The 18,792-nt window shown below is 36.3% G+C and overlaps 1 protein-coding gene across 1 annotated transcript in view; it reads left to right on the top strand.

The window, feature by feature from the left end:
- COG5 (component of oligomeric golgi complex 5) overlaps positions 1-18,792 on the top strand; it is a 3,265,454-nt gene that overhangs the window by 1,031 nt on the left and 3,245,631 nt on the right. The gene's annotated exons all lie outside the window — the stretch shown is intronic.

Here is an 18,792-nt window from a genome sequence, read left to right as displayed (position 1 = left end):
TCACAAAATGGGGTTAGTCTCCTAATGCTGTTCAAAAACATCTTCAGAAGTATTTCTCTACCCTCTGTGAATGTGTCACAAATAATAGCCTCTTAGTTAATGCCTGCACGACATCTCCATGTAATTTGGAGCCCATCAAAGACTAAAATTGATTTCTGTTAGCAATCTTTGCCAGTAACCTTATACAGATGGTACTTCAATACATGTATCTTTCTGACTAATCCTCAGTCACACACTCGCCTTCAGAATATGCACTGATTTTTATCTCCACAGAAGTACCAAACCAAGTCAGAGCTGCAAACTCCATTTCATTCCACAGGCAATGTGTGCTACAGCCATAATCATCCTTATACCTAGACTTGAATATGTCTTGTATACCACCACCTTACTTTTGTTAAAAAGTACAAATGCAGACCAAACCATAGTAAGCAATTTCTGCAGATTTATTAATCCAAGTCTCATTAAAACACAGTGTTGCACCTTACTTCATCTATTCCAAGTAGCTCCCTGTTAATGTCCATGTCATGTTATTGCTGCCAACTGTCACAGTCTAGAACAGATAGTTTCCATTGTTGGTTAACAAAGTCCATGTTGTAGTTTCTATCTATGGCTTCTGCAACTACACTAGTAACACTCTCACCTTTCACAGACACTCCCGTTGTCAATATATCCAGCAACAAAACGTTTTTTGATAAATGAGTTCCTACTAGCTCATACCATCTTCAAACAGTATTTGAAAAATCTTTATCTATAAGGAATCCAGAAGATGCCTAAAATTTCATCTCATTAACAACTACAAATACAGTTGCTTCAGAGGCACAGGCTAACTAATCTCTCTATTTATTATTTCAGTTTTAAGCCATACCATTTTGAACCCTTTTTACCATTAGGAGCTTAAAGTCACATTATTCCTTCTTCCCACTTCTCATTCTTTATTCTTCTCTGTTTATTTTTACCACTTAACTTGTCACTCGCGCCCCCTTTATACAGTTTAAATACCTCACACTTTTGTTTTTCTATTTTTTCGCTACATTATTCTACAGAATAGATATATATTAATGGTATTATGTCACAATCTTAATTCTCTGTGGCTCTGCTTATATTGTCTTCTGTGTAACTAGTAGTTAGTAGTAACGGTATAAATATTCTAAAGTTATGCTTGTACAATGTTGATTTTGTATATGCCTATAGAATAAATATTCTTTGTACTGTAACTTTTCTTGGCACCTGGATCATGGCTAAAAAGGGTTGTGGAATCAGCCCATCTACCCCCATTAACAAAGATTAATAAATAACACTATCTAGTGTTTTATGTGCAGGGGAACTCTTATATTAATATGGTACTAACAATACTTTTAGGTTATAAAAGCTGTAAGCCAGCTGAGAAAGCAGTAGTAGAGTATGTCTGGGTAATACCATGTCCTTGACAAACCTTAGTCCTACTGCACTAGTGCTTTACCTTTTTTTTTTATATTTATTTATTTATTAGAAGCAGGGAAAAAGTCCATGGCATAGTCTTGATATAGGCAGTTTATTCCCGAGTATAAAATAGTACTGAAATATAGTAACTGAGTGATTTGTCTTTGATGCTTTGTTTTGAAGTAGTGAAGACGTTAGTAGCTGGCTAGAGGGCTGGGGCCTTGTCAGGAAGTAGGGTAGATCCTGAAGAATGTTTCTTATCTGTGAGTTTAAATGAGTAGATGATCTATGTGTATGTGGTGGATTCATTCATTCCACTGACTGTAGAACATTATGGAGTTGCAGTGAGGGAGTACTGCTAGCTATGAAATGTACAGTTTTGTTGGCAATTTCTTCTTTTTGAATTAATTTGTTTAAGAATATTAAAACATACTTAAGTCATCAAGAAGTAGTCTGGCTACATCATGTTATGGAGCATGTTGGCCATTTGTTTAACTTTATGGTTCTTGAGACTCTTAAGAAAATATAAGGGAAGGTGATCTACACAATAAAACAGAGATCAACAAAGTTAAATGGATAGCAAACTTGCAGGCTGATCAGAAGCCCGGTTTGAATGCAGTACCTCCAATAAAAGTACTTGATTTTTTGTTTTTATATTGCTTGTTGAAACTCCATCATAACTGTCTTTCTTAGAAGTAATTCAGTAGAATATGCTTTGATAGTGACGGTGATCTTCAAAACATTACTAATTTGATTCACATAATCTAGAACATTTTGTAATTTGCTGTCAACAGTTCTCAATATTAAACCTTTGTCATCAGTGAAATAAAAGAAACATAGTACATGGCCCCAGTATTTAGTTTCCTAAACATCATTTTTCCCAATAAGTTATTACTAGGTTATCAAAGCTGGGTGACATAGATGTGATTATTCACTTTATCTTGAAAATGTTAAAATTATTGCTCAAACTCGAGGCTAGACAATCATCCTTGAGTCCATTATCCAGTGCTGTTATACAGTTTACCATCATTGACCATCTTTGTACACCATTCAGTCAGTTGTAACAAACAAACAAATCTTCGTCTAACAACTCCAAATTTTCTGTCTTCCTAATTAAGTCTAAAACATATGATTTTTGTTGCCTAAGCACCGGATTTAATTTGTATTCTGTGAAACTGCAGCATTATTTAATTTTAACCCATTGGCCGAAACAACTGTCCTCAAAAGCAGGTCAATTGGATTGCTAAGAATTTTAAGTATACCATAAATATTGGGTAATGTGAGAATAATCACTTTTAAATGTTCATGTAATGGCGCATTTTCTGTTCCTTCCATCAACATCTCCTATTAACAAACTGCTACATTTTTATACGTCACAGATGCAATATTTTTATGTACCTGTATGTAAGACATTCATCACAAAACATTTCAGATATTTTCCTGTTTATACATTTCTGTGTCCATAGTGATTACTGAACCCCTGTATCTGTCTCCAATGACCTTTGTTTAAAAATTATTACTCAAGTCATTCAATGCATACCTGTTACTAGCAGGTAAAATATTGAGGTGTGTGTGTGTGTGTGTGTGTGTGTGTGTGTGTGTGTGTGTGTGTGTGTGTGTGTGTGTGTGTGTGTGTGTGTGTATGTATGTATGTGTATATATATATATATATATATATATATATATATATATACATATATGTGTATGTATGTATATATAATATATATGTATGTTATATATATAATATATATATATATATATATATATATATATATATATATATATGTATATATATTGAGTTTTTTAAACATTAACTGTATAAAGTCAGTTTCACATGCTCCAAAAATGCCTTAAATATTTATTTTATTTTTATTTTATTTATTTATTTACGCAAATATTAGTTTGTGAATAGGCATATATGTAGTTTTTAATTATTTGCTCAAAAGCTAGATTTGTACTGATAGCAGATAAACATTTTCAAGTTAACTTTTTAACATAATCGTGCATACTTGTAATTGTTTCAACTTTGCTTGTACAGTACATTTAGATGCAATAAAATGTTGTGTTTTACCCAAAAATGTGTAAATGTCAGTCTTTTAAATGCATCTTTGACAAGTTGAAGCTAATGAGTCCATTATGAGGATTCTTCCTGCTGTAAAGATAGGGCTGATTTTTATCAGTCATTTGTATTTGCTGATTCTTTAAATTCTGCCAGTTCTTCCTCTGACTCCACCTGCTGGTACCTATCATCTGTTCCTTTCTCCTCACTGGCTGCTGATCCTGTCCATATTGCCAGCTACTCCTCCTTTACTGCCAGCGCATATTGTAATACTGCAGAGGGTGTACCTCTAAAAAAGCTTCACAGCTATATTTGTTGTCTTTTCATTAATAATTATCATGTTGATAGTAGCTGCACAGATTACTTTGTCTTTTCATGCCCTATAATATTTGCTTTTTTATTTATGATGTCTAAATACATTCTCTTCTTGGGATTTTTATTGACAACTTGTCTGTTTCAGCAATTTAAAATGTATACGTACATGAACATTTAATGAAAAATGTGTTCTTCAATTTTCTTATTAATGTTTGTAATATTATGGTATGATTGCCACCATGTCATATAGTTCAAGTGGGTATTTTGCAGGTTGTTCTACCCAGGTAGTATATTTGACAGAATACCAGCTATTTCAGCCATTGGGTTAAAGTTAAAAATTACTGCAATTATCTGTCAGTACCAAAAGCTTTATTCACAGAACACCTCCGGTAAGCGCTTTCGCCTCCTTTCACTAAGTGAAAGGAGGAGAAAGCGCTTACTGGAGATGTTCTGTGAATAAAGCTTTTGGTACCGACAGATACTGCAATTTATTTTATTGTACTTTTGTACTTGTTGTTGCTAACAAGTTGCTTTTGGTAAGAATTAATGCAGTTTTCACAGAATACAAATGAAATCCACTGATAATTTTAAAGACTAAAACAGACAAGTTGTCAGTAAAACTCACCAAAGAAGAGGATGCAGTTAAACACTAAGGTAATTATTTATTCAGGTGTTTCATTTGAAGTTTGTGCCGTGTGATTTGTAGTGAATTTTTATGAGGTATATTAGTAATTAGTTTGATGAATTTCAAGTGTGAGGAGCAAAAGCATTTACTAATTATTTTTGGTTTGAAGTACTCTGCTGATGAAAGATTGTGAGTCTTTCTTTCTAACATTGCTGTAATATGTGGATTTAAGGTTGAAAGCCAGACCTGAAATTCACTTTTTATTGCACAAGCTTTGTACTACTTGACTATGGAGTCTTGTGAGATAGTCTTGATGTCTTGCACAGAGGGCTAGGATTGCTTTTTACACTACTGCATGAATTGCTTTCAACACCCTATAACAAAAAGTAGTTTGAAATTGCATATGATGAGTATAATGCCCAGCTGGATTTTTTTTTGTGTAAGTAAGCAATGTAAAATGGACAAGCTACTTTTATAGTGAGTGCTGTGAGCAGTTTGGTACAAGTTGCAGTATGTAGGCACAGTACACCAACAATAGTTTGTATCTTATCCAGGCACGTAGACATGGTTCTAGATAGACCAAGAATTGTGAAGTTCTATCATGAAGTATACAGTGGTCCATCCAAAACTTGAGGGTTCCATGCATTTTTACTCTGTTTGCAATATACTAATATGAAGCACAAGTTAACAAATCAAACAAACGTATATATAATTCAGTAGTTAAATTAGTTTTCATGGCCTGGCTGACAGACCCTTGTTTGGACCAACTCTGCTTCAAGTAGATTGACTTCTAATTGATTAAACTTATTCTGTACCAGGAGCTGGGCTGTCCCCAAAACACAAAAAGAAAAAGAGAAATTTCCCACGGCCATCATTACTACCAACGCGTCTACAAGGGAGTCCATCTGTTAAAATATTTTTTCTCATCTTAATTGAGTAGCAGGGCACCTTCAGAAGTCCTGCTGTTCATTGAGTAAAGATGAAACAGGAACTTTACAGATATTCTCTGTTAATTCCTTTAGCTTGGATGATACCTGTCAAATCTCAGAGTTACTATATTTAGAGGTATGATGATGCGATTGCAGGGATTTTTTTGACCCCTGCAAATTTTTTTTTTTTTAGTTTAAGTTGTAGTAAATGTTTAGCTGTACACCCATCTGTTCAGTTTCAAAGACTTTGGTCATTTTATTTGTAGTCATTCAAGTCTAGATTGGTGTGGGATTTCCTTTGCTACTAAGTGCCTTTTTAGCCATTAACATGAGAAGTGAAAGAAATACCAAATCATGTTTATACCAGCTTTTCCATACGATTCTACATAGAGATTTTCCAGTAACTTAATAAATTCAGATGGAATCTGTAGTCCTGCATTCAAAAAAAGTTTCTAATCAACTCTGTATAGAAGGTCTTCTCGAAGTCTAAATACGTGGGCTACATGATGGTGCAAGTCCTGTTGCGTCACATCCTCCTTGCTTACTACCAGTGTTGAGAGAGTTGCTGCCCACTTTGACATATCCAGGATGTGTCCCAGCTCAAAAGAATAATTCCATTTGTTACAGCCATTTGCTGCTTGAATGCTGTTGACAGAGTAGTCGGTAGGGAATTTTTGAAATCTGCTAACCGCTTGCACTCCTACAAAAAAAAGTGTTCCCAGTTACCTCACCCTTTTCCTTCACACCCCCAGCATTTGCTTTCTACTTGAGGAAACTTTTTCTGATATCTGCTTGGGGTATAAAATACCTATGCAAACACTTCCAAGTGAAAATCCTAAACCTTCTGGATTTTTGCATACTTGGGAGCCATACAGATGTCCCCTCATTGTTTCTTTGTAAATAGCCTTTCAAAGTCTCCATTCCCAATCTTTTCTAACCTCCTCTGACTGATTCATATAGTTAAAATATAGTATTTTGTATGAACTATAATTATCACCTTTTTAAGCAGCCTCCTTTGTTCTAGACTCTTCTTTCATTCAGCACTCCCCCATTCCTTTCTGTTTGCCTGTATTCCGATATTAATCCATGGTAAGGAAGGCAGTGTTTAATCTGCATTCCAAACTTCTACTTAGCCCCATCCCACTCCATTACCTTTCCCTTTTTAGTTATATGCTCACAATACCTTGGTTCCTGCGCCATTTTTTCCAGTAAATTCCAGCCTCCTCTTGCTTACTTTCTATACCCCTACCTGCAGTCATACATTGGCAGAATCACCTTTATTCATTCCTGTGTTGGCTTAATTCTTTGAAAACTTTTTTAATGTTATGGATATAATATTAGGTTTCCTATCAGCAGACCGAAGACGCATGTTTTCAAATGCGTCTTGATCAAACTGACAAAACCAAAACTGCAAAATATCAAAGCGGCATGTAAGTGAATTCTTTCCCTAGGAAAGAATTCGCTTGGCCGCTTCGGTTCTTTGCCATTTTCGGCACTGTAGTGCTGTCTCGGAGTTGGTATATATAAGTAGGGGGATGTGGGGGGGCACATCCCCCCACGTCTAGGGAGTGTGAGGGGTGAAGCCCCCCCCCCACTTATTCTCATGTTTTAATGTGCTTTCTTTCTTACTTTTTTTTTTTTGTTGGAACAGTGATTTTTTTCCCTTGGAAAAAAATTGCTGTTCTGACAGTACGGGTTTGTAATCTTTCGCTTACATGGGGCCGATTAATCACCGTTCGCTTACTTAAGTGTTCGGTGATCTAATGTAGACCCTAATATTATGTATGATTGCTGTTATTCTCTTTAAGGATCTGCATCCAAAATTCCTTCCCCCATTTTATGTATGTAAGCCCTGACTGTCTAACTCTAAAGTATCCATTCAAATTAGGTAATCCTAAACAATCTTCTCCTATAGTGACGATGATCTTATCCCACGCAAGTCTTGCCTTGTTCCACTGTCAACGTCCTTCAACTCCGTATTAGCTGTTGTCCTTAACTTTTCCTCTGGTTGATACAAATATGCCTGAGTTGTACATAAAATTAAAGGGACTATCAACATTTTCATTGCTTGTTTCTTACCATCCATATTCATAATCAAGAGTTTCCAGTTTCTTTGTTTTGTGTTATCTTTTGTTTAGTCTCTTCCCACATATTTTTAGCTGCCATAACAGATTTGTTTTTAATCCATGCATCTAAATACTTCACCTTATCGTGTCCCTGTAAATATGGGTTTGTTGAACCAGTTCTTGTTGTGGGCACATCGTTTATTGCTTAATTATATATCTCAAAAAGGCTTGAAACTGTCTGAAAATATTCCACAATACCTAAATGTCCCGTTCTGAACTTGTAAAGCACAACATAGTATCTGCAAATAAAGCTAACTTTTTTCTTGCTTACCTCACCAGTTATTTCATTGAATTTGTGAGTCTCTTATTTTCTTTTCTAATGGCTCTAAATATAAAGCATATAACAATGAGGAAATATAACTCCCCTGCCTAATTTCTTCTTTTCAAAACAGCTTGTGTGAGAGGAACCCTCCCACCTTAATTATTGCCTCCAACCTTTCATATAGCCTCCTAATTGACCCAGTTATTCTATCAGGGGAATGGGCTGCGGTGGTGCAGCGGTTAGTGTTGCCACCTCACAGCAAGAGGCTTTCCAATTCTTTCCTCGGCTGGGGTGCCTTCTGTGCAGAGTCTGCATGTCCTCCCTGTCATCAAGTGGGTTTCCTCTGGGTGCTCTGGTTTCCTCCCACATCCCAAAGACATGCTGTAGGTGGGTTGGACACTCTAAATTGGCCTTAGGCGTGAGTGTGTGGGTGTGTGTGCCTTCTGTGGAAGGTTGGGCGCCGGGCTGGCAACTTGACACCGTAAAACTCCATTGCCAATCATCAGTGGACAGGTGATCCGCTGTTGCGACCCCTAACCGGGAAAAGCCAAAAGAAGAAGAATTCTATCAGGGAATGGAAATGCTTGCGTTGCCCTTCTCGTAAAATCCCAGTTTACTTTACTGAATGTTTTCTGTGCATCAAGGCTCGCCAACAACAGTGGCATTTTTATACATTCTGCTTTATTTTGTATCATTATTGTTTTATACATGTTGTCCATATCAATCCATATATATTCATTTTAACAACATCTTTGCCATTCTCTTGGTGTGTAACCACATTATAATCATGGTTTTAAATTGAAATAAGTCCATATCAAGCTGGGTTTAAAGGATCTTTATCCTCCTTGGGTAATGCAGCCACCACAGTTTAAGATGTTGGTGATTTCCTCCGTTTAAAATAATATTAAACAAAACCTTCGCAATCTTTATCACTTTTTCCCTCCTAACCTCCAAGCATCCACAAGAATGCAGTCTGTTCCTGGAGACTTACCTGTTGATCAGTTGTGCATCACCGTTGTATGTCATTTCTTCCTACTTTTAACTATCAGTTGCTGAGCCTCATCTTCCTCTGACCTTGATATAATTAAATATTCCATAAAATTGTTATATTTAATTAAATCTTCCATAAATTTTTATATTTGTGCCTTTTTATTTCCACAGTCCTCTGCTTTGTACAAATTCTCATAACATTTCTAAAATATCTCTAATACCTCTGTTAGATCTCTGGTTATTTTTCTTGTCATGAGTTCCTTAGGTTTGATGACAATCATTTTTATTTTCTGTTACCTAAGCCATTGTGCCATTAGTTTTTGTGCTTGGACTTATTATTGAACATCAGTTGTTTAACATCAACCTTTTTGATTTATCTAAATATAATTTTCCCTTAAGCACTCTGCAGCTGCTGGTTTTCATGTTCTGTCAGATTCCTTTTGTTCTACAATACTTTAACCTTTGTCAGCCCCTCAATTATTCCTATTACTTATTTCCCATATTTATTTTTCTTTTATTTTTACCCTGTTTTTAAACTACATTTTCATTTTATCTCACTCACTAGCTATCCCAACTGAAGAAATGTATAATAACTTGAATAATTCCCACAACCCACTCCTTTAATACCTCTCTCTCACTGTCTCATTCTTAATTCATTACACTGCACGTCTATTTTGCTTTTTATTGATGCGTGATCTGAAGTATTTATTGGACATGTGTCAAAGCTTTCAGTTAAATACACATGCTCTTGTGAAATATAAATTCTATCGTCTAGCCTATTTATTGTATCTTGGGGAGTAATACATAAATTATACCTGATTTCCTACAACAGAATTCACATGTTCCATAAAAGTACTCATATTTGTTTAGAAATCTAGCCTCTCTTATTTTCCCTTATAGGTCCCCTTATACATTCTCACTAGTACAAATTAAGTTTCATTCCCTACCTATAAATAATAATCTCTACTAGAAGCTGATTATTTCTCCCCAAATGCCTTAAACTCCATAACAGCAGTTTTTGATAGAATATAAATACATGCAAACAGCCCCTTATTACAATAAATCTACTGTTACTTTATTTTCCTTTCCTGTCACTATAGGAGCCCTTCTAGCGATTAATATCATTACTCTAGTTTCCTTTTCCCTGGCATTCTGATGAATGGTCTATCCTGAAATCCTTTCTTTGTCAAATTCACATGCTCATTGCTATCCAGATGTGTCTCTTGCAGCATTGCTATTTACACCATACATGTATTAATATATTTATTAATATAATTTGTTACTCTGCTTTTTTTTCTATACTATAAGGCTATTTGCATTCTGTGATGATATGGACAGCATATCTATTATGATAGAAAGCTATTACTGTCACCAGTTATACATGACAGTTCTTTTGAATGTGTCTTTCCATCTTTTGGCTTACTTGCACACTCATGTTTGGCAGGCTGATCTTTTAAGCAGTTGCTTTTTCTCATCTCCATTTGAACCTATGTCACATTTCAAGACTTTTGGCTTTAGTGAAAATGCTCAAAAAAAAAAAACCTAAACTTCCAACCCCCCCCCCCAATCCCCTTTTAACTTGGACAAGCACACAAAACTCTGTACATTTTCAAAAAAGTGAAGTTTACCACTCCAGATGGGAGGAGTTGCTCCAAATTGATGACTGATTGCACAGACAATATCTAATCTTAAATTTAGGTTACCCATGCTAAAGTGCACGCAACAGCCTGTGTTTCCCATTTATACTGATTGCTGTCTGTTCTTTTATTGTCTGTGTTCCTCTACCAGATGTGATAAACAACTTGCCTAATTTCAGTAAACATTCATTTTTATCCCCAAGAAAAAGTGCACCGGCTACCTTTTAAATAAATAAATTGTGCAGTATTCTATTAAATGCATTAAAGTATTAAGACTGCTGAGGAGGTTACTGCTTCTTATTCACTCCACACAGTCTCAGTCTTTATTTTTTTCACGAAATTGCTTGACACCGTTCCTTTTAAATGTTATACTTCTCTCACCAAATAGTGCTAAGGCCTCATAAGATGAATTGCTTGTACCTGCAAATAGCTCCTCTGCAAGTAAAATCAGTCACCACTGAGAAAAAAACAGTTAAAAACTTTGCAAATGCATGGAAGAATCTTTGTAAATTTGAGATGGAACACAATGTACAGACTTCCATTAGCCAACTGCCTGCACCTGTGGACTTATTGTCCACTAAGGGCATTTGTAAATGTTGGGAGACAATAATCTTGCAAATGAAAAAAAACTACCATTTCCATGCTTTTCATCATTTTGTCTTATTATTCAAGCCTGTTTGCTTAAAAAATGGTCTGCAGGTTAAGCCAATGACAGTTATCTAAACATCCACCCTTGTAAAGCAGGTGAAATCGCTGTCTTAATTCTACTTATGTTAGTACATCTTTACACCCGATCTACCATCCAAGGATCACAGCATTATATTTAAGTTTAGCTTCCTTCTGACCAGCCTTTCTTTTGTTATTATAGTATAAGGTCTGTATATCTCTCAGTTAAAAGTTATAATTAAAAAAATACTTGTTTTAACATCTTTAATGTATGTAACAGTCAGTGATAAGATTCCCCGTGCCTTACATTTAAAATACCCTTGACTGCACACTGAGAAAAATGGCTTACAATATAACATGCAATTTACATTGTTTTTTTTTATAGAAGTAATAATAACAAAAACTGGTTTAAATGCTATTGCTTTCCCTCCAGTGTCCTCCTAAACATTAATGACATAAAGTGTGATATATGCTTTACATTTCACCCACAAGTTTAACAAAGTTGATAAAATTCCAGGCTTTCAAAACCACTTTATGTTGCAAAGCCACATTTTGCATATCTGTTCCTATATACAGTTGGATTGGTGCTTTATAGTATCCTATTTGTACACTAATTTCAGTGCGGCTGGTCTTTCTGCTCATCTATATCTTTGTGTTAGACTTCATCTAATATTGGTAGTTCTAGTCATCTCTTTTGTGTTTTTTTTTTCTGTGTCTCAAGCATTTTCCTTTGGGACAATGAAAAAGGATTCACTGACAAAGCCTCCCTCTGGGCTTTTTTTTCAAAAGAATTTGAAGCAGGGTCCCCTTTTGATTTCTGGCTCACTCTTTGTTGGATAAACTTTTTTATTTCCACCTTGGCCACTTCTGCATTATAAATGTCTTTGTTCCTCCAAGAATAAAATATTCTGGAGACAGCTGGACGCATCAGGTTGAATCTCATGCCTGCCTCTCGACATTCCCTGGTTGCTGGGATAAATATCTTTGTCTTCTGCCTGGTGTGCAGAAAATGTGCCACAAACACTTTGTTGTCTCCAATTTGTAATACTTTTATTTTCTGCCACAGTTTTGTCATGATCAACTCTTTCTGCTGGTATGACTGCATCTTTAATAAAATAGGTCTTGGCTGCTTTCTCATATTCAGGTTTGGGACATACACACAGTGTGCCCTTCAGTTAAAACCATGCTGTGGAACACACATGCAGTTGCTTATTTGCTGTTTTATGAATTTAATACACTCTGTTCCTTCCAGTTTCTCAGGTATAGCAGAAAGCATATTTTTTTTAGTGTGTTGTGTCTTCTAATTGTATTTTTTTGGGGGAACAGCTTTACCTGAGAAGCCTCATACTTAGCCTTTTCTAAATTTCATACCCAGATTTTTAAAGTTTTATCAGTTCATCTGAATAACTGGTTAAAGTTTCTTCTGTTCTTTTCCCCCAGGTTTGTGTTTTTTTGTGTTGAGATATTCCTTCAGTGTTTCATTTATTTTAAACAATTCTGAGTACATTTACTAAGTCTTCTTCTGTAACATAGCTGAAATTTTAGCTGCTTTTTGCTGAACAGCTGCAGGAATCTTCCTAGCCAGATTTTTCTGTTCTTCTTTACTAGTTGATTTTTTGTCTCAGGTTCTCCAGATTTCTTATTTGTTGGCATCCAGGCAGTGTAATTACTAGCTAGAAATTGAATTTTACACAAACTAACAGTTTCATTGGCCCTTTTTTCAGTCTATGTTTTCACTCTAGTTTCTAGAACTAAAATCAACCTGCTGATGATTAGTGTACAGCCATCTTGGAAGCCACCCTACATAAATCTCAATCATAATGAAAAAAACGAAGCAGTAGCTTAGGAAAACACCAAACGTTAATAGCACCAACGATAAGCGCTTTCATCTCTCAACTTATTCACTCCACAGAGACTTCTTCAGCTGAAGTTTGGTTTTTCCTAAGCTACTGCTTCCTTTTTTCATTTTGGTTGGAGTTTTTGGAGTATTAGCTGCTTTGTGTGTGATAAATCTCAATCGTATTTAAAAAAAAAGGGGGGGGGTATAGATGTAGCACTAAGTCATTTCTGTGCCTGCCCATTGTTCCCTGAGAGCCATGTGTCTGTCAGTGATGAGTCCCCTTGTCTTGACAGTTTCTAGCCAGTAGTGGGCCAGCCTGACTTCTTTTCCCTCCAGGGTCAGACAAGGAAAAGCTCTCCTTGTAGTCATGTCTCAGGAGTGTTAAGTCTCTTGGAAGACCTTTAAATGGTATGTCTAGCATAAGCAAAAAAATATCTATCTTGTTTGACAAGCTTGTCATCTTATTCACATTCCAGAAACAGGAGGGTCAGTGTTATATATTGCTTTTTCACCCAAACTCAGGTCCCATTGTTCATAAAACCATCACTTCCATCCCCAAAATAAACCAGTCACCTAATACATCTCAACAAAAAGCAGAACTCAAACTCTCCTTACTAAATATGAACTTAAGAAATATGTGCAGTAAAATTCATCACATACATGCCTACCTTGCCAGATGTACTCCTTCATGTAGTCATAGCTACTGAAACCTGGTTAAAAAAGAAATAAAGGAAAATGAGATCACCCGTCCTAGGATACAGTGTAGTCTGGCATGACAGACAAAGCAAGCATGCAGGTAGTGTAGAAATCCTCTATAAAAATTCCCTATCACCTTACTTCCACAGGAAGTACCCAAATTTAACAATGCTGAGCTTCTAATCACTCCTAAAAATCGGCAGTAGGAAAACTGTATGTTTAACAGCAATTTATATGCCACCAGGGAATAACATTTATACTACTGAAAGCACCCTGTATTGGATATCCCAACAAATTAACCATGAAACTATAATACTTGTAGACTTAAATATAGAGCGGCTACTCATAAATTCCACTGCCCCTACTGAATCCATAAAGTTGTACAACTTCAAACAATTAATAACCACACATACTAGAACCAATAAAATACCAGGAGGAAACTCAACATTAGACTGGATTCTTACAAGCAAACCAGACAAACTGACAAAAGTAGGCTGCCTCTCTGATGGCATAAATGACCTCATACCAACATATGCAATTAGAACTCACCATAACCTAGATAAACATATTATCTATGATCAGAAAAACAAATACAACCAACTTCAGCAAAGATATTTTCAGTGAAACAGCAAAACAGTATAACTGAAATGTACTTAGAACAGCGCCACTAGATACTGCTGTAGAATACTGTAATAACGGGTTTAGGCACCTAGGCAGTGAGACATTTCCCCGTGGTACATTTGACTGGGGACACATGGCTGAAGTGACATTCAGCTGCAGAGGAATATGGCTGTTTGCAAATTCCCTGTGGGCAAAGAGAAAAATATGTTGCCATGCCCACAACTTCAAGAACCAAATGTACAGGAGGAAAACAATGTCCATGGTCCCCAAGGGAACATGAGACAGCAGGTGATATAGAAGGCATCAGCAACAGGCTGGCCAGAGGGCATGTCAGTAGCAGTAAACATGCAGTACACAATGGGCAGTGCCTTTATAATTGAAGTGTGTGGACCACTACCCCCTTCACAGAGTCTAGGGAGCTTTACCTAAAACGCATACTGGAGCATAAAAATGACTACAGTAACCTGCAGGATTTCCTCCATGCTGTAGCACACTTCTACATGTTGTAGTTACATAAGTATGTACTGTACACTGAACACAATACTCCTTACTTCTTCTGCCGCCATGCATTTGGTTATTAAAGCTGTGAGCATGGCAGTGTGTGCTTCTCTTTGCCCACAGGGAATTTGCAAACAGTCATATTTCTCTGCAGCTGACTGAGACTTCAGCCATGTGTCCCCAGTCAAATGTAAAACAGGGAAATGTAACGCTGCCTAGGTGCCTGAACCCTTTAATAACATATTCTTACCGACCTTAAATAATCTAGCACCAGTACATAATCAAAGAGTAAAGTCCAACCCCGCACCATGACTGACAAAAGAAATAAAAAAATCATGATAAAACAGGATAAAGCCTGTTGAAATTGGTATAAAAATATATTTCAAAATGCCTTCCAGCAATTTAGACATCTTGGAAACCTTGCAAAACTCCATGTCAAACAGGATAAGCAAACATACTATACCAACCTACAAGACAAACATAAAAACAACCCAAAACTTTTTTTGGTCATCACTAAATAAACTACTCCACCCTAGCAAGATCACCACTACCTTTCCAAAAACAGACTCTATCCCCACACAATTGAATTCCTATACTTCATACAGTCAGTATTTTCCACAGACATTAATAGATTTGCTCCCCCCCTACTCCTGTCCAGTCAACCCACCCACAGCTCTTCAATTTTAGATAAGTACATACTGTACCTCACTCATACTGAAGTTGCTCCTTAAACTAAAAATTACTTTCATGGCTGTAGACCAACTACCATCAGACTACCTAAAAATGCCCACGGAAGTCATTTCCTTCCCTGTGTCCATACTAATTAATAGGTCCGTAGCAGAAAGATACGTCCCATCACTGTGGAAAAAAGTCCTACATCATACCACTGCACAAAAGCAGCACATGTACAGAGTTTAATAACTACAGACCAATAGTGATTCTCTCACCCTCTCTAAAATATTAGAGAAATGCATCCATATGCAGCTGATGCATTATCTAACCTCAAATAACCTGCTCTCGGAAACACAACATGGCTTTAGGCCCCAGCACAGCACCGCTACCGCACCTGCATTTTTCCAGTATAATAAATCAACATAGAAATGATGGTATGCTTGTGTGCACCATGTTCTTAGACTTGTCAAAGGCATTTAATACTGTCTCACACCAGCAACTGCTCCTTCAACTGTCCTCAGTAGGACTTTCACAATACATCTTGTTGTGGTTTACCTATCTGGAAGACAACAAGCTGTTAAATGGTAACAAACCTACTCATCTTTTCAACCAGTTACTACAGGTAGTGCCGTTGCTAGGTTATTTTGCGCCTAGGCAAAACTTATTAGTGCGTCCCTCGTTTTACAAATAAGTTACTTTTTTTTAAAATTCAAATTATGATTTGATCTTGCGAGGTTAAAAACAAAAATAGCTACAAAAAAGACGACACTGTCATTTAATTAAGTATACTTTTTTTCACACAAACAATACTAGTTCAGAGCGTGTGGTCGATCTTACTTCACTAAAATGCACGTTACTCTTGCAAAGTAAGACAGAATTGCAGTCATTCTGTTTGTACATAGGCATTGCCCCCATTCCAACTGTGTACCCAGAGAATATGCTTTGAGCCTACAATGTTTAAAATAATAAAAATAAAAGGCCACGGTTACATTGTTGTATTTCTTTCATATCACATAGCCAAGAGCTTATACATGCTCTAATTTCAGTTCACCAATACACACTAATCATGCAAGAGTACAGTTTATTTCAACAACAAAACATTGACAAACAGTCCTATTTATTGTGACTACCCCTACAAAATGATATTGGGTTAGAAGAATACGTCATCCTTAAAAAGCTCACTAGAACACACCACAGACCTAGTATCTCTTTGACTCCTACCAGGATATCAAATTAAAAAAAATGAATATTTATATATATATATATATATATATATATATATATATATATATATATATATATATATTTATTTATATATCTATATAAAATAAGAGCACACAGACAGCTAGTATCTGGTTGACCATGCCAGACAATTTATTGCAGTAGTTAAAAAAAAAAAAAACACAACAGTCCCCAAAAAAAACTGTATCACCAGTATCTGGTCAACCTTGCCAGCATAGTATATAAAAAAAAAAAAAAAAAAAAAAAGTCCTCTACAGCCCCCCCAAAACACACAGACCACTAGTAGTTGGTTGACCATTACAGTATATTACAAAAAAAAAAAAAAAAAAAATCAACAGTCCCCAACACACATTGCCTTCCTAGTATATGGTCAACCCTGCCAGGATAGTTTATTAAAAAAAAAAAGTCAGCAACAGCCCCCAAAACACACACACACTACCACTAGCATCTGGTTTACTATGCCAGGAATGTTAGAAAATCATAAACTACCCCCAAAACAGCTAGCCCACAGCAGACTTTGGCAGGGTCAACCAGATCATAGTAGAAGACAAAGTCAAAGCCCAGGATGTTAGAAACAAAGAACAAATATATAACCAGTCCATCTTTCCATTTTAAACAGTATCTGGTCAATCCTGCCAAAAATAATAAATAATTAAATATATAAATTATCTGATTGGCCCTGCCAGGAAAAAATTGCAATATGTAGTATCTGATTGGCCCTGCCAGGAAAAAATACAATCTGTATATCTGTTTGGCCCTGCTGGGGAAAAAAAGAACCCATTATTTTTTTTTCACACTTACCTGAAAATAAACTATCTGCTGTCCCTGTGGATTAGTTTTCAGTTAACAGTAATAAAATTCATGCCTCGGAAGAAGACTCCAGTGCCACTCTCTCTTACTCTCGCTCGTTGCTTTACCCAATGTAAAGAGCGGGAAGAGAGCACGAGAGCAATAGGACCAATCAGCAGCCATGTCACATATGTTAAACAGCCCAGTCAGTCTCAGATCCCTGCAGTCTGTAGTTAATCCAAACTGTTTTTAAAGGAGTCCAGCAACAGTAACAAAAGTAGGTGTTTTTGATAAAGCGGAACTCGAGCATGCATGTGAGCTGCTTCGAGTTCTGCGACTACTTGCTACATTTAACTAAATTAGAGGGGTATTACGAGCCACCCGGCTGCACCCTAGGTGAATGTCTAGTTCGCTTTAATGGTGGCACCGGCCCTGACTACAGGTGTCTCTCAGGGCTCTATCCTGGGTCCTCTCCTATTTAATATATTTATAAACACCTCCATATCCCCAAGAAAACAAAATTTAATGATCTATCCTGGGTCCTCTCCTATTTAATATATCTATTAATGACCTCCACATCCCCAAGAAAAACTAAATTAATGCTTTTTACTTCAAAAAGTTGCCAAAATCAAAAGCAAATTATACTATCTTTGAAACTGTAACTCACAGTAAACTTCTAAGCGTTATAGTAGATGACCATCTGAAATACGATCAGCATGTACTGCACATCATTAAAAGTACACACCAGAAACTAGGTACCTCTAAAGGAACAATTGATTCCTTACAGATATTGCAAGAAAAACTCTAGCCACCGCCTTGTTATTGCCAACTCTGTTATATGCTGCTCCTATCCTAACAAACTTACTCCAAGAAAGCAACTTGCATCCTGTTACAGTAAAATAGTTAAATTTGCCACCAATCTCCCTCATAGGACCCATCATTGTCATAGCTTAAAGAAATTAAATTGGCTTGAATTATACAACTACCTAACATATTCACAACTAGCTACAACACACAAACTCATTCATCATCCAGAAAAATGCTGTGCACTACAAAACCTATTACTGCCCTTCTGTCCAGCAAGGGAACTCCACTCTAGTAACAAATTGTTATTACTTACAGAAAAGTCAAATAATGTTGCAGGAGACTCACTCTACTCCTAATACATTGCTGAATGCTGGAATAGTATCCCCACACAAATAAAACTGTCAGACAAACTCAGTGGTTTTAAACCACTGCTTAAACAACATCTTATCTGGTCCTGCACATGCTCATCACAAGGTTAAGACTTTGTGTTCACTGTACGATACTCTCCAAATACTGTCCTTAAAAAGAACACTGTCAACCTCTCACTGAAATGACAAAACAATTTTTATACATAACTGCTGCCTGTATAATCTACTAAG

The sequence above is a fragment of the Protopterus annectens genome, chromosome 11.part0 (genome assembly GCF_019279795.1).
Source record: "Protopterus annectens isolate FY-2018-M chromosome 11.part0, PAN1.0, whole genome shotgun sequence".
NCBI lineage: Eukaryota > Metazoa > Chordata > Ceratodontiformes > Protopteridae > Protopterus > Protopterus annectens.
This window is presented reverse-complemented; position numbering and strand designations above follow the sequence as displayed.